The sequence below is a fragment of the Schistocerca americana genome, chromosome 8, assembly GCF_021461395.2.
Source record: "Schistocerca americana isolate TAMUIC-IGC-003095 chromosome 8, iqSchAmer2.1, whole genome shotgun sequence".
Lineage (NCBI taxonomy): Eukaryota > Metazoa > Arthropoda > Insecta > Orthoptera > Acrididae > Schistocerca > Schistocerca americana.
The window spans coordinates 87,181,589-87,198,667 of NC_060126.1; positions in this window are offsets into that span (position 1 = coordinate 87,181,589).

The following is a 17,079-nucleotide window of genomic DNA, read 5'->3' on the forward strand; positions in this document are numbered from 1 at the left end:
TGTAATTGCGTTTGCCTCAAAAGTGAGTGTTATGAAAATTGTTGTAGTTTTGAGCTCAGATTAAGCAAAAACTGTGGAATTGGTTTCCCCTGTGTTGAGAAACGGTTTTATTGCTTTCGACGATTGATTATCACGTCTTTGTGGTTTTCCGTTAAGCTACAGTTGTGGTGGCTTATGTGATAAGTTGAATAAAGTAGATTTTAATTTCCATATTTGTTTCCGAGGTTCCATATTCACTGATTTGACTGAAATTGCAACAAATACAACTCCGCTTTGTTGGACAGATATACAACGTCTTTTTGTAAAAAGTCAGGTCTTCTTTTGTTAACTAGAAATTTTCTGTTATTAAAGGAAGATGATATTATTCAGCAAACTTCCGCACGATACAAGAGAATCATAAGTGAACTGTCCACTGATGCAGCGTTTCGTATGTCCTAGTGCCCTTAGGACACCAAAGGATAACAAATGTGCCGTAATTTTTTTAGTTATTGATGACTTTTATGTCACTGCATACACAACACATTGTAAAAACTATGTTAGAAATCAATATAAATGTCAGTACTCGCACTCATCCGATATCGTTTTCAGAAATGTAGCTGGCTGACCCCCTCTGGCACTGCTATCACTGTGGCTAACATAAACGAGGCAGAGCGTCGCTAGTGTTATCATAGACTGTGCTAATGGTGTTTGTACTGTAAAACAGTAAATCCTCCCCCTTCCTGCGATTGCAGTTAATTAAGAAAGTAAGGGAATTGCACAGGAGATACAACTCATAAACGATGAACGGTAAGATATATCCCTACAGTATTTAGTAGCGTATAGGCGATCGGCTGCTTCGCAGACCAGATAAACTACTGACATGTAGATACAGTAATCAACGACTGCAGGAACTAGCATACACACTTATCAAGAAACTTATACGAACACTGACGTTTAAAGTGCGTGAGAGGGCTGAATGCATGTGAGGATCTTAACATATTACAAAGAGAGATGAAGCCATGACGTAGCATTTGAGGTGTGGGAAGAAGCATGGTTGCGATGACGGCTTATCACATGGCGCAGTTCGTCGTCTCAGTGCAAGAGCGCGACATATTCATGGCTACCGATTGCAAACATTGGCAGTTACACGCAGTCGACATTCCTAACGTGTTGAGCATGCAAACATTACCCCGATTCAATGCGACGAGTGGCGGGACTGTATCACGTATTCGTAACAGCCGTTTGCAGCAGCCGTTGGTCCGAAGAGAAGCTGGCAAACAGACAGGGGAGCTGCAACTTGACGTTTCATCCTGTGACTAAATCATGTCGAAAGTAACCACTATACAGAAATCGAAGCAAACGCTAATGGTCTTTATACTGTCATGAATTATCAACCTCTGCGCACTAGGTTGCTTCCGGCCACAATTATGGGGAGAGTACCAACTGATGCAAGGAGCAGTGGTCAGGGACTAGAAGGACACACTAAGTCTTTTGTACAAGATGTTTCCACTTCTGCTTTGACCTTTACCTATGAAAAAAAGTCGTCCTCTTAGTATTGCGAACTCCTGAGGGAGATGAAGAGCCATTTGAATTTTTGTCTGTATTTAATCGTGCTTCAGTCTCGAACAGATAACCAAATCATCTCCAATCGGTTCCTCTTATTTTTCTTTAGCGTCAGTCCCGCTGAGAGGATTTGCCGCCTCCATTTTGTTCGATCGTGGGGTACGACTGGATGTAGGTTTACAACCTTCAGACCGTTGTGCAAAGTTTCGCCCCATCGCTGACTTGGTCGTCCACTCGGTTCTTTCCCATGATTTCCAATTTGTATGATTCGTTTGCAATAGTATCGTTCTCTGCGCACAGCACACATCCAAACAATCGCAGAGGGCTTCCTCACATTTTCTTCTGGATCGTTGCGAGCCCAGAAGGTTTCCTGATAATGTCGTTCGAAACTTGATCCAAGCAGTGATGCCACCTATCCATCTAAATACCTTAATGTACAAAACCCCTGTCGTCGTTCTGCCACTTTTGTAGCTCTAGACACTCGATGCTGTAGAGAGCATCGTGACAGTTGACGGTCTGTGGCCTTCGGTAAACGTTGTACAACCACGATACTTAAATTTTATTACTCGTGGTTGATCTTCTCCATCAACATTTATAGTCACAAATTCTCTTGGGTCTGATGTCACGTATTCAGTATTCCTTTAGTTGAATCGTTAGCCATGATGCGCGAGTCTGTCGTTCCACTCATTTGCTTAGCACTGGAGATGAAACATGTTCTCCGCAGGCAACATGGCGTCGTCAGCATGGAGAAGTGTCCATGGTAGTGACATTGTCAAGTCTAATGTGATGGTGTCCATCACGAGAATGAACAGCAGTGGTGATAAGGCCAAGTCTTGGTGGACTCTTGTTTTTTGATGCGAAAGTTGTTAGATGCTCCTGAAGCCGATAGAACACATCCTCGTTTCAGCATACAGAAGCCGTATCCAACTAACAAGCTAACGAAAAATAGCACGTCCTCTAATCACTAGGCAGATAATGTCATGCAGTACCCAATCGGAAGGCTTTTCTAAACCTGGAAAAGTGAGGTGAGGTATCTTTTGTTCTTTTGGCAGTATTTTTAAATCAGCGGCCGTGCAGCACCAATTACGTCAGTTGCGTCGCAGTTTTTCACAAACCTGGCTTAGTTCCACTCGACTTGGGTTATCTCACGAATCCCTTTGTCGAGAATGAGTTGAAAGAGCGTCACTACATAACTACGTGATATTATCGGGCGTTATGAACACTCAGGAGGGCTTCCTTTCGTTTGAAGGTTGATACAGTGATGTTTTGCTGACAGTTCGTCAGTATTTTAGCTTCTATGATGATTTGGTTGAAAAGATCTATTAGGCAGAATGCTGCATTCCACTGTTAAGCACACCATAAATCTGCTGGAATGTCTTTAGGGGAATTGGTTTTTCTTCTTTTCATTCCTTTGAGAGCAGCCGCGTTTTATTAAGACAGTTACATGTGTGCGGTGCATTTAAGATGTTAAATGTGTGGCCTACCACCTACAGCCTTACTGTAGAGCTGTTGTACTCCAGCGTGCTCACCTCACTCTGTAACCACGACCAATGAGCCCGGAACACTTTGCTCGGTCCGCACTGCTGGCGCGAGCTGAAGGTGCTCAAGTGTTTCGTCTCTGCTTCTTAATTTCGAAGGTGTTAAAGAAAAATGGTAATGGAAAGGATTCTGAATACGTGTATGGTGGCTTATTGTTGAGAGGATCGCTGCTGTGTGTGAAGTTACAGTTGAGTTTTAAGAATATATCCGTAATGCTATTAAGTCCTGAACCCGGTGACGTTTATGGTGAACTGATGGCTCCTCATAAGATCATGTGAAGTATTCAACAAAAATTTGCGAAACGGTTATTTATACGGGACGTCTGTATTTAAGCTGGGGTGAGCAATTCGTATACGAAATATGGGCTCCATATTTTACAACGTTATTGTGAGTAGGGTTTCGTTTAGTAATGGAGGGAAATAAGAGGACACAATAAAGTCACGTTTATTGATAAAGTGCATGGACTTCGCTTTTAATCAAGAAATGTGTAAAAGAAGTTACTGTTACTTTCATATGGTTATATTAACGTACATAACAATGCTTTGGCAAAGGTGCATAGACTCTGAATGGAAGTGGTGGTGAGGGAAATTAACAACGTCCACATAAACCATCAGTGATTACTGAGTTAACAATGAGAATGAAGATTCCGAGCCACAGAAGGACACACATCCATCAGTTGGCTTGAGTAAGTGCACATTGATTTGAACGTGCTGAGATGCTTTGCACAATTAGAGACAGAGAGTGACTGCAGTTTTAAAACCTGTGTGTGATTTAACACATGTGAGGGACTTTGAAGACCAAGTGTGCTCCTCGGAGGATAACGCGTCGCCTCTAGCCGTAGCAGATATTATCCTGTGGAAAGCATTCCTTCCGCTGCTATTACGAATGTAGTTGTAAAACCCACTTATTACGGTACCCTGTTGTCTCGCAGTCCGTGACGGACGACTCAAAACCTACAAATTTAGCATATAAATATAATGAAATGGAATAAGAGTTACTAGTTTTTGGGAATAACTGGCACCTCGCTCCACCTTTTACTTCATCTACCTGCTAGAAATTTCTTTCTCATTAGCGTAAAAGAACTAACGATCAGAAAACCAATGTTTGGTTGGTGAAGCAAATACTCTGTCGGCCTTAAAATGTAAACACGACAGCAAAGTCCTTTTTTCCGAAATTCAGTTTTCGTCTTCCGGAAGTTGTATCTTCTGTAATATGGATATCAGTGCTACCACTGTAAGAATAAAGCTTTTTATTATTTTGAATATATTGAAGAGCTCCTTGTGGTCATTGAGAGTCACAAAATCGTAGTTCCGACCATCACTCACCCCCAAGTAAACTCATGACAAGGACGAACAGGAGCAACGATTTATCAGTGTTGCTTTTAGGGTCTTACTTCAGTCAGTAAAAATGGAACCCTTATAGCATGACTTTGTTGTCTGTCTACTGGCTTCCTGTCAGTTTCTCTGACTGATCAAAACCCTTTTTCTCTGGATTATGTAGACATATGATGTTGAAATCGTTCTCACATATTAAGATCTATGTTACGTTGGGGATGCAAAATGGTTCTGAGCACAATGGGACTTAACTTCTGAGGTCATCAGTCCCCTAGAACTAAGAACTACTTAAACCTAACTAGCCTAAGGACATCGCACACATCCATGCCCGAGGCAGGATTCGAACCTGCGACCGTAGCGCCTATGCGGTTCCAGACTGTAACACCTAGAACCGCTCGGCCACTGCGGGCGGCTGGGGATGCAAAATCGTGAAGCACCTAAAGTCAATGTCATCGAAAAACACGGACATTGATGCCATATATTTTGATACTGCCAAACTTACTCACCAAAACCCACAGAGTACCTCCCATTGATCCAAAGTCAATTACGTAATTTTTCAAGAAGAAACTTTAATTAAAATCATCTTGTATACCTCCAAATGTGCGAAGGCTCATTGCAAATAGTGCATAACTACAAAAATCCAGCAATTTCAGTGTCAACAACGTTAGGGCACTCTGAAGCAAATGTGATGAAGATGTCATATTGGAGGATCTCTATGTGCGATTGCTGTGTGTGACTGCCACCACGAACCCTGTATCCCAATGGCATAGTGTGCTCATTGTACAGAGATATGGAGGTGTGGCTTACCAGGCGTGCGCCATCGAGTCCGCCAGTTCCCGTATGACTGTTGTCAATGTCTTATGCAAACTTCCAATTCCGTTACCAAATGTGTGAGGCAGGTGGGATGGTATCAACATGTGGTACGACATTTAGATTCCAACATCCTCTTCTTTAATATGTCAGGAAAGTATGTTACTCTTCCTTGTCTCTCTAACTTATTAGTTGGGTGTAAACTGTATTTAATATTTTCAGAGTTTCCAAACAAAGTTGGTAACGTAATAGTATAATCACTGCAATGTATCTATATATAAACGCCCCCTGTGGGTCTGGGGGTAAGAATAGGCCCGAGGTACTTCTGCTGTCGTAACAGGAGATTAAAAGAAGTCTCACACGTTTCGGTCTTTCTGTGTTGGTCCCCTGTAGGGTTTGACCTCCATTCTTCAAAAGTTTTCTGAAGTGCGAGCCAATTGGCGAAGGGCGCCTTACATGGTGCATCATGGCCATTGTGCATTGAGATCTTTAGCCCACTTTCTCATCATTGCATTGCAGTCTTGCTCCTTCTCTGTCTTTTGGGCGAGGACTCCTTCCTGGGTGCGTTTTCCACCATGCACTATGCAGTGCCGCTTTCTGTGCCAACGATGACCATGGATTTCTTTGCACCTGATATCCAGCACAGTAGCCAGTCTGTTGTGATGGGGCCACCATGTACGCTGTTGGTTGTAGCTCCCTGACAGCTCAGGGATCGCTCTGCTGATGCCTGTGCCATTAACTCTCCATGTATGCCAAGGAGTGGATGCCTATCTCCATGGGGGATCTGGACTTCCATCAATGACCATCCCGCCAGGTGGCCCTTGATGAGGCTGGGTGGCGACTGTGGAGAGGGCCCTTGGTCAGAGTTGGTGGCATGAGGACGGATGACATGCAATGAAGCGTGGTACGTCATCTCTTGCTGGCGGCAACCCACCAGCAGTCTCTAAGCATTCTAGGGCTCAATTCAATGCAGAGAATTATGACCCCAAATAGTTTCCCTCCCTGGCCACACCATGGTAGGAACACATGGCTAAGGATGGCAGTGAAGCTTATTCACCCTGGTACCTTGTGTGTATGAGGGTTGATGGGGAATCATTCATGTCAACGAAACCTCAGTTTCTTGTGGAGCATTTAGAGGACAAGTTTAGGGTAGTGGAGGGTTTGTCCAAAACGCGCTCTGAATCAGTCTTAATAAAAACAGCATCCTCTGCCCAGTCATGGGCATTACTCGCCAGTGACAATGTTTCCATCATGCCCCATTAGTGCTCAAATATGGTCTAGAGTATCATATTCCATATGGAGCAGCTTTTACAGTCTGATGACGAGCTGTGAGCAAATTTAGAGCGACAAGGTGTTCACTTTGTCTGAAACGTCCATTGGGGTCTGAGGGTGAATCAGGTTGTCACTGGTGCCTTCATCTTTGCTTTCGAGGTCAAGGTGATGGTATACCGATGTGATATCAAGCCATATATCCTTCCTCCAAAGCGGTGTTTTGAATGCTAGAAATTTGGTCATATGTCTTCCCACTGTACTTCCAGTGCCACCTGTCGAGATTGCTGACATCCTTCCTAGCCCAATACTCCATGTGCCCTGCCTCCAGTCTGCTGTCAACTGTGGAGAGGAACCATTCCCCTTGCTCGCTGGACTGCAGGATTATACAGAAAGAATGGAAGATAATGGAATACTAGACCCTGGACAGCCTGACCTAAACTGAGACTAAGCGAAAATATGAGAGGCTCCATTCTGTGTGTATGACATCAACCTATGCTTCCCATACGACAATGGTTCTACCACCTCCTGTTTTGCCACATACAGTTATCTCTCAGAGCTGTCAGACTCCACCTGCCCCTTGATTGGGGGGGGGGGGAGGCACTTTCCTCCATGTTGCTCCTGCACCACCTACTTTGGGACTAACACCCCCCTTCCAACCACCAGGCACATCAGTCCTCACTTCTCAGCTGGAAAAGTGTAAGTGTTCTTCAGCTCCTCTCTCCAGGAAGGGGTCGCTTTGGTCACTCCCTTCCCAGGTTGCGACCAGTGGAAAAGCAGATAACAGCCAGTGGCACAAGCAACCACAGTTAGCTGGTTGTAGGGCTTTACGGTCCTCCTCAGTCCCTGAGACTGACCCAGTGAAGTACTCCCAGCCAGAAACACCTAAGGAACAGCGAGAGAAACCAAAAAAGAAGAAGGCACCAAAGAATCCAGACCTTGTGGTGGCATCCATACCGCCACTCCCAAGAACCTCTGCATCTGAGGATGTGATAGAGATCCTGGATTCCGCTGAGGACCTAGATCTCGCCAGACCCTCAGACACAATGGATGTCGATCGCACAGGTACTCAGTCTGTGGCAGCAGGTGACCCTGAGATGTACCTTGCCCCTTGAGCGCTTCATGCCTTCCCAGTCTAACAATGACGTCGTCCTCCAGTGGAATTGCGGCGGCTTTTTCCATCACCTGGCTGAGTTATGGCAATTGTTAAGCTTTGCACCTGCTTTCTGCATTGCCCTCCAGGAAATCTGGTTCCCGGCAATGCGAACCCCTGCCTGTCATGGCTATAGGGGATATTAAGAGAACCATAGCGAACATAATACGGTGTCAGGTGGCGTTTGCGTCTATGTCTGAAACTCGGTGTGTAGTGAAACTGTATTCCTTCAAACTCCACTTGAAACTATTGCTGTCAGGATAAGGACGACGCAGGAAATGACTGTCTGCAACTTATATCTTCCTCCAGATGGTGTGGTACCCCTGAATGTCCTGGCTGCCCTGATTGGTCAACTCCCTAAATCTGTCCTACTTCTGGGAGATTTTAATGGCCATAATCCCTTGTGGGGTAGTACCATGCTTACTGGCTGAGGCAGAGGAGTCGAAAATTTACTGTCCCAACTCGATCTGTGCCTCTTAATTACTGGGGCATTTCAGTGTGGCTCATGGTAGTTACTCGGCCATCGATTTATCAATTGTCAGTTCAGGACACCTCCCATCTATCCACTGGAAAGCACCTGACGACCTGTGTGGTAGTGACCACTTCCCCATCTTCCTGTTCAAAAATGGTTCAAATGGCTCTGAGCACTATGGGACTGAACTGCTGTGGTCATCAGTCCCCTAGAACTTAGAACTACTTAAACCTAACTAACCTAAGGACATCACACACATCCATGCCCGAGGCAGGATTCGAACCTGCGACCGTAGCAGTCGCGCGGTTCCGGACTGCGCGCCTAGAACCGCTAGACCACCGCAGCCGGCCCATCTTCCTGTCACTCCCCTGGCATCATGCCCATGGATGCCTACCCAGATGGGCTTTAGACAAGGCAGACTGAGAAGGCTTCACCTTTGCTGTGACCGCTGAATCTCTCCCACATGGTGCCATCAGTGTTATGGTTGACCCAGTCATCACAACGGTCGTTTGTGCGGCGTGCACCAGGGTGCCCCCAGCGAAAGACAGTTCAGCGATGGTCGCCAGAATTTGCTGAGGCCATTAAACAGCGTCGGCGAGCTCTACAGCAACAAAAGCAGCACCCGTCCCTAAAGCACCTCATAGCCTATAAAAGGTTCCATGCCCACGTTCGCCAGCTTGTACAAAGACAGCAAACGGAGTGTTGGGGGAGGTATGTCTCGACCATTGGGTACCATACGCCACCTTCCCAAGTCTGGACGAAGATCAAACGTCTTTTAGGGTATCAGACCCCAACGGGTGCCCTTGGTGTTCACGTCAATGGCGTGTTGTCTACTGACACAAACGCAATCTCCGAGCTCTTTGCTGAGCACTATCCTCACGCCTTTGTGTTGGAGAATATCCCCCAGCCTTTTGCGTCCTCAAACGTCTGATGGAAGGCAGGGTTCTCTCGTTCACTATGCGCCACAGTGAACCCTATAACGCCCCATTTATGGAGTGGGAACTCCTCAGCACCCTTCCATGTTTCCCTGACACAGCTCCTGGGCCGAATAGGATCCACAGTCAGATGATTAAACATCTCTCGCCTGATTGTAGGTGGCATCCCCTCGTCGTCTTCAACTGGATCTGGTGCGATGGCGTCTTTCCATCGCAATGGCGTGAGAGCACCATCATGCCGGTGCTCAAACCCAGTAACAACCCACTTGAAGTGGATAGCTACCAGCCCATTAACCTCACCAACGTTCTTTGTAAAGGGCTGGAACGTATGGTGTGTCAGCACTTGAGTTGGGTCCTGGAGTCACGTGGCCTCCTGGCCCCATTCAGGACAGATTCCGCCAGGATCGCCCTACTACTGATAGTCTGGCATCCCTCTAGTCTGCCATTCGAACAGCCTTTTCCAGACGCCAACACTTGGTTGCTGTCTTTTTTGACTTACCTAAAGCATATGACACGACCCAGTGACACCATATCTTGGTCATATTGTATGAGTGGGGTCTCTGGGTCTTGCTACCGATTTTTATCCAAAACTTTCTGTCTCTTCGTACTTCCGTGCCCAAGTTGGTGCCTCCCTTAGATCTACATCTACATCTACATCCATACTCAGCAAGCCACCTGACGGTGTGTGGCGGAGGGTACCCTGAGTACCTCTATCGGTTCTCCCTTCTATTCCAGTCTCGTATTGTTCGTGGAAAGAAGGATTGTCGGTATGCTTCTGTGTGGGCTTTAATCTCTCTGATTTTATCCTTATGGTATCTTCGCGAGATATACGTAGGAGGGAGCAATATACTGCTTGACTCTTCGGTGAAGGTATGTTCTCGAAACTTCAACAAAAGCCCGTATCGAGCTACTGAGCGTCTCTCCTGCAGAGTCTTCCACTGGAGTTTATCTATCATCTCCGTAACGCATTCGCGATTACTAAATGATCATGCAACGAAGCACGCTGCTCTCCGTTGGATCTTCTCTATCTCTTCTATCAACCATATCTGGTACAGATCCCACATTGCTGAGCAGTATTCAAGCAGTGGGCGAACAAGCGTACTGTAACATACTTCCTTTGCTTTCGGATTGCATTTCCTTAGGATTCTTCCAATGAATCTCATTCTGGCATCTGCTTTGCCGACAATCAACTTTATATGATCATTCCATTTTAAATCAGTCCTAATGAGTACTCCCAGATAATTTATGGAATTAACTGCTTCCAGTTGCTGACCCGATATATTGTAGCTAAATGATAAGGGGTATATCTTTCTATGTATTCGCAGCACATTACACTTGTCTACATTGAGATTCAATTGCCATTCCCTGCACCATGCGTCAATTCGCTGCAGATCCTCCTGCACTTCAGAACAATTTTCCATTGTTACAACCTCTCGATACACCACACCACTGCAAAAAGCCTCAGTGAACTTCCGATGTCACCCACCAGGTCATTTATGTATATTTATGTATATAGTTCCCCCCACATCCAGGAGAATGGCGGCGCGCAGGGCTCTGTATTGAGTGTTTATCTCCTTTTAGTGGCCATTAATGGTCTAGCAGCAGCTGTAGGGCCTTCAGTCTCACCATCTCTGTATGCAGGCGATTTCTGCATTTCGAACTGCTGCTTCAGTACTGTTGTTACTCAGCAGCGCCTACAGGGAGCCGTGCACAAGGTGCGGTCACGGGGTTCTAGCCCACGGCTTCGAGTTTTCAGCCACAAAGTCGTGTGTCATGCACTTCCATCAGCGTTATACCCTCATGACGATCCACTCACTGTAGGGGAGACATATCGATTCTTAGGACTAGTTTTCAACACTCGATTGACTTGGTTTCCTCATCTTCGTTCGCTTAAGCACATGTGCTGGCAGCACCTCAATACCCTCTGTTGACTGTGCAACACCAAATGGGGTGCAGATTGCTCTACGATGCTGCGGCTCTACAGAGCTCTTGTACAATCCTGAATTGACTATGGGAGTGTGGTTTATGGTGCGGCAGCGCCCTCAGCGTTACATTTACTCGACCCTGTGCACCAATACAGGGCTCGATTAGTGACAGGAGCTTTAAGGACGAGTCTGGTGACCAGTGTACTGGTGGATGCTGGGGTCCCTCCAGAGCAGATCACACGTGTACAACTGCTCGCCAGTTATACTCCACATATTCATAGTTCTCCTGAACATCCGATTTACGGTCTCCTTTTCCCGCCCACGGCAGTCCATTTCCCGCATCGGCAGCCCAAGTCGGGGCTAACGATTGCGGTACATGTGTGATCCCTTCTCTCCGAACTGGAGTCCTTCCCTTTACCCTTTACCCATTCACGTACGCCTCCCTGGTGTACGCCTCGGCTGCAGCTTCGTCTGGACCTTTCACATGGCGCTAAGGACTCTGTTGACCCTGCAACTCTCTGCTGCTAGTTCCTCTCGATTCTTGACGTGTTACAGGGCTCTGAAGTGGTTTACACCGACAGCTCGATGGCTGATGGTCGGGTTGGCTCTGCCTACGTTCACAGCGGCCATGTTGAATAGTATTGCTTACCCGATGCCTGCAGTGCATTCACTGAAAAGCTTGTGGCAATATCTCGTGCACTTCAGTATGTCCATTTATGCCCTGGGGAGTCTTTTCTTTTATGTACTGACTCCTTGAGCAGCCTGAAAGCTATTGACCAATGCTACCTTCGTCACCCATTGGTAGCGTCCGTCCAGGAGTCCATCTAAGCACTGACACGTTCCAGTCGTTCAGTGGTATTCATCTGGACCCCTCATCATGTCAGAATCCCAGAAAATGAACTTGTCGACAGGCTGGCCAAACAGGCTACATGGAAACCGTTTCTGGAGATCAGCATCCATGCAACTGACCTGCGTTCGTTATTATGCTGCAAGATTTTGCAGCTTTGCAGCATGGAATGGCAAAGTCTGAGTACTCACATAAACTGTGAGCCGTTGAGGAAACAACGAACGTGTGTAAGTCCTCAATGAGGGCCTTTCACAGGTCCTCCTTCTCTGCTGGCTCTGCATTGGCCATGCCTGGGCCACCCACGGCTACCTCCTGCGCCGTGAAGATCCACCTCAGTGTCGGTGCGGCTCCCGGTTGACTGTGGCCCATGTTCTTCTGCTATGTCCTTCTTTGGCTGCCCTGCGACTTCATCTTCGGTTACTGGACTCGTTATCATTGATTTTAGCAGACAACGTCTCACTGGCTGATTTGGTTTTACGTTTTATCCATGAGGGTGGGTTTTATCATTCGATCTGAGTTTTTAGCACATGTCATTTGTCCCTCTGTGTCCTCCACCATAGTGCTTTTATAGGGGACGTTTTAATGTGTTGCAGAGTGGCTGGCTTTTCCTTTTTATTTTCGTGGTCGACCAACCACTGTAATCTGCTCTGATGTTTTACTCTCTTCTAACTGTTTCTTGCATCTCTCTGTTGTTTTCTTGTCCACTTCTGTTTCTTTTAGTGTCTGTTGCCTTTCCTACATTCTTGTGGCTTTTCCTTCCTTTCCATTCTGTGTTATATGTATCGTATGTTTGATTCTCATGTGTGAGGCACTGTTTTATTTGGAATAAGGAACTGATAACCAAGCAGTTTTGTCCCTTCCGTCTCCCCTCGTGTAAACTAACCAACTATCTTTATATAAACAACTCAAATCACTGTGAAGTGTATGAGAAAGGTACATCCCATGGCATCTTTTATTAGAGCTTCCTCCTGTTCCATCTGCATGAAGTGAACAAGAAGAATGTTTAAATATCTCTATGGCCACGATTTATCTAACTGAGTATTCATGAGTCCTATAGAAAGAATACAGTGGTGTTTTTAGTACATTCCTACAGTCCTCAGAGTCATCATTCATAGTCAGTTCCTCTAAATATAGATATGTGGTGTCTCTTCTGTCGGACATGTGTGACAAAACAGGCACCATTTATCTATATAAGTGGAAGAACAGACAGCTCTACTTACTTTTCAGTATGGATGCACAATATCTTCCAAATCCCTGTGGGATTTCACGAATTTGACAAGCAGCAGGTTATTGGATCGGGTCTCTACTTGCACAGGTTGTGAATTTGACTTGGTCCAGTACAAAAGTCAGTCTTCATGAATGATTTATTTCAATGCCTGTAGACGGTGTCCTGTAAACTGCACCCAGAGAAATCTGCGCTCAGTGTAATTTGCGGTCAGAATAGTCGAGGAATTCTCCGCTGATCTCCCTACCTCAACTCCACAACTAGTCCAGCAGGTAGAACAGACGAGCACCTGCCACAACCAGCCCTTATTTGCTGTATCCTGCTAAAGATGAGTGGAGATGCTTCAATAATAACTGTAATACCAAAATTACAAACACAAGTTTTTAAAATATCATCTCGTCTACTCGACAAAGTCTAGTTTAAAATAAAATATGGTTTTTATCTGTGGGTCAACATATGAAACATGAAGATGCATAAAAAAAGGCCATTTTATACGTATACAGGGTAAATCAAAGTCTGAGCGACGAAAGTTTAAATGTGTGCCGAATATTTTGTTCCAACGGTGCGTGGTCTGCTGTGGTTTGTAACAAAGGAATTACATTTCATGTCATTTCTAACGACTTCTATCGACATTGCACTGAGAATATATCCACAGCAGTGAAAATTTCGATGTTAGGTCCTGTCTGTTTTGTCTCGAAACAGACATGTTCCCTTTACTCACAGTACCTACTGGTGACAGCAGTAAGGATTACTGTACTCTTGATCCTTAAACTTCCACTCAGAACTGCTCAGTCCAGTCTTGGGTTAGTTTTCCTCACAGTGGTAACTGTATATTAAGACTGATCCATAACTGTTTGCATAGGTTTACATCTACATCTACATCTACATCTATACTCCGCGAGCCACCTTACGGTGTGTGGCGGAGGGTACTTATTGTACCACTATCTGATCCCCCCTTCCCTGTTCCATTCACGAATTGTGCGTGGGAAGAACGACTGCTTGTAAGTCTCCGTATTTGCTCTAATTTCTCGGATCTTTTCGTTGTGATCATTACGCGAGATATATGTGGGCGGTAGTAATATGTTGCCCATCTCTTCCCGGAATGTGCTCTCTCGTAATTTCGATAATAAACCTCTCCGTATTGCGTAACGCCTTTCTTGAAGTGTCCGCCACTGGAGCTTGTTCAGCATCTCCGTAACGCTCTCGCGCTGACTAAATGTCCCCATGACGAATCGCGCTGCTTTTCGCTGGATCATGTCTATCTCTTCTATTAATCCAACCTGGTAAGGGCCCCATACTGATGAGCAATACTCAAGAATCGGACGAACAAGCGTTTTGTAAGCTACTTCTTTCGTCGATGAGTCACATTTTCTTAGAATTCTTCCTATGAATCTCAACCTGGCGCCTGCTTTTCCCACTATTTGTTTTATGTGATCATTCCACTTCAGATCGCTCCGGATAGTAACTCCTAAGTATTTTACGGTCGTTACCGCTTCCAATGATTTACCACCTATGGCATAATCGTACTGGAATGGATTTCTGCCCCTATGTATGCGCATTATATTACATTTATCTACGTTTAGGGAAAGCTGCCAGCTGTCGCACCATGCATTAATCCTCTGCAGGTCCTCCTGGAGTACGTACGAGTCTTCTGATGTTGCTACTTTCTTGTAGACAACCGTGTCATCTGCAAATAGCCTCACGGAGCTACCGATGTTGTCAACTAAGTCATTTATGTATATTGTAAACAATAAAGGTCCTATCACGCTTCCCTGCGGTACTCCCGAAATTACCTCTACATCTGCAGATTTTGAACCGTTAAGAATGACATGTTGTGTTCTTTCTTCTAGGAAATCCTGAATCCAATCACAAACCTGGTCCGATATTCCGTAAGCTCGTATTTTTTTCACTAAACGTAAGTGCGGAACCGTATCAAATGCCTTCCTGAAGTCCAGGAATACGGCATCAATCTGCTCGCCAGTGTCTACGGCACTGTGAATTTCTTGGGCAAATAGGGCGAGCTGAGTTTCACATGATCTCTGTTTGCGGAATCCATGTTGGTTATGATGAAGGAGATTTGTATTATCTAAGAACGTCATAATACGAGAACACAAAACATGTTCCATTATTCTACAACAGATTGACGTAAGCGAAATAGGCCTATAATTATTCGCATCTGATTTATGACCCTTCTTGAAAATGGGAACGACCAGCGCTTTCTTCCAGCCGCTAGGTACTTTACGTTCTTCCAGCGATCTACGATAAATTGCTGATAGAAAGGGGGCAAGTTCTTTAGCATAATCACTGTAGAATCTTAAGGGTATCTCGTCTGGTCCGGATGCTTTTCCGCTACTAAGTGATAGCAGTTGTTTTTCAATTCCGATATCGTTTATTTCAATATTTTCCATTTTGGCGTTCGTGCGACGGCTGAAGTCAGGGACCGTGTTACGATTTTCCGCAGTGAAAAACTGATAAACAATTGGTCTATATGCATATTGTCTGTTGGTTAACTGAATGCAGTACAAAAAGGCATGATGATGAAATTCTTAGCTGCTCCTGCAGTGATGGCAACCACACAACAACAATTCTGCATCTATACATAGGCAACCACGAATAACCTCATCCTTTTGTGTTATTACATTTTGGCGATGGAATGTTACATGCTCTTTCACTATTCTGAAAACATTTTCACACAAATAAAGGTAGCACAGGAGTAAAGATAAAACCAATTCCAGGTTCACTTTTGATATCAAATTGATATGTTAGTTAATTAAACTAATCAATTATACCTCACCTCCCCCATTCACCTATTGTTCTGCTAAAAGGTTTATGACCTCCAGGGGTTGATTTATGACCCTTTGGAAATAATCCATCCTTCTGAGAAGCCCTCCATTCCCCTCACCCCCACTTCCCCTCCTACTCCCCCAACACTTTCAGAAATAGGAGATATTATGTTCTACCCCCTTCCCAGTTCAGTATTGAGCCGCCTCCTGGGAAATCACCCAGATCTCCCCTTCCCTACCCAAACCTCCCAGCTTCCAGTCAGTCACTTAACTTGAACTGGCCTTCCTAACTGCTTGGACGCTGCAAGACGAGCTGGCATGGCGTGGGTTCGAAGCTATAAGCATAATTCCATCAGACATCTCTCCCTTCCCACAACCCCATCCCCTCTACCAGTTCACAAAATCCACTTTAGCCCATCCACGACTGGGATGTTGTTGTCCATACGCCTCAAATATCTCACACAATATGTAGATTCCTCCCTGTTACACGCTTTATGTTGAAAACCAGAAGAAATCGGACCATACTCGCGTTTTCATACTGCTAAGGTATCGTTACTTCACGTGAAAATCTAGTACAACAGTGCAGTTTAGGCTGTACCCCCTGTAGGGTTAATCTCATCAGGTAAAAAAGAATCTTTTTCTATCAGCTTAATATTTGCTATTTCCTGCATATTAAACTCATTTCGCCCATGACATGGCGGTAACAGCATGCTTTACCTCTGTTACAGGGTGTCTCCTCACTTCCGAACACACTTAATGTATTTAAATGCCTCATTATCTATGAGGTCTCGTAAGGTAGCAAAAAAGCATCACAGAAGAGATGTAAATATCAGGTTAATGCCAAATGTCACGTTATAAGTCTGGTAATCTAGTTCGTTTCATTACGATGGCCACAGGTGAGAGATTTCGTTAACAGATTTCGCAGCAGCGAGAAAACGCCTCATTACCACTTCATCTGGCGAATCATATCTGTGGTAGAGAATGGTTTATCAGTAAGTACAACAGCTGTACCACAATTCCTATCACCTTTTACTCCTATAGAAAAGGTACGATAAGAGATAATGTCTCTGTCATAGTACGATTCCAATCCTAATAATGGCTTATCACCACCTCGTACTATAGCAACTGTTAACCAAGAATTGCCAGTAACAATCTCGGTAGTAGTACAGGAAAAATTAATCTTGCATCCTACAAATGTGATAGGACCACTCAGAAGCTCTTCTTGAACAACAATTGCCATGTATA